This window comes from Octodon degus, unplaced genomic scaffold (genome assembly GCF_000260255.1).
Source record: "Octodon degus isolate 3935 unplaced genomic scaffold, OctDeg1.0 scaffold00124, whole genome shotgun sequence".
NCBI classification, from domain to species: domain Eukaryota; kingdom Metazoa; phylum Chordata; class Mammalia; order Rodentia; family Octodontidae; genus Octodon; species Octodon degus.
In genome coordinates, this window is record NW_004524700.1 from 7,212,474 (window position 1) to 7,213,120 (window position 647).

The 647-nt window shown below is 35.5% G+C and overlaps 1 protein-coding gene across 1 annotated transcript in view; it reads left to right on the forward strand.

Annotated features, from left to right (window-relative positions):
- Dmxl1 (Dmx like 1) overlaps window positions 1-647 on the forward strand; it is a 206,533-nt gene that overhangs the window by 166,206 nt on the left and 39,680 nt on the right. The gene's annotated exons all lie outside the window — the stretch shown is intronic.

A 647-nucleotide genomic window follows, 5' to 3' on the forward strand; every position in this document is an offset into this window, starting at 1 on the left:
CAGTTTTATTAAAAAATCTAATGGAATTCTACATTTTTATAATAAAAATGATTTCATTGGAAAGAGTAACAAAAATTGTTTTTAAAATAAACTTTGATATGGAAAAATAATAAAAAATAAAATAAACTTTGAGGCTGGGGAGATAGCTCAGTGGTGTAAGCACCTGCCTTGCAAGCACAGAGTCCCAAATTCAGTCCCAAGTACTGCATGCTGTGCCAGCCCCGGAATCACAGGCATGCTGTGTTGGTCCTAAAACCAGGCATGGTAGCACACACCTATAATCCCAGCACTGGGGAGGCTGAGACAGGACAGTCACTGTGAGGCTAACCTGTGTAGCAAGACTCTATATCAAAAACAAAACAAATAGTTGAGCCAGGAAGATAGCTAAGTAGAAAAACAAAACAAATAAACAAAAAATAATAAAATATACTTTGTTTTAAGCCAAAGAACTCTATTTTAATTAATAATTATTTGACATCTAGTGATCCAGATCAGGCTTCAGCAAGCTGCACCCCGTAGGTTAAAGTTTGATGCTAGCCTTTTAATAGCTAATATACCAAGACCAGTGTTTTGTATTGTTTTGTAGTGCTAGGATTCAAACATGACCCCAGGCAATGAGGAAAAATTAAAATCTCTTTAAAGCTTTT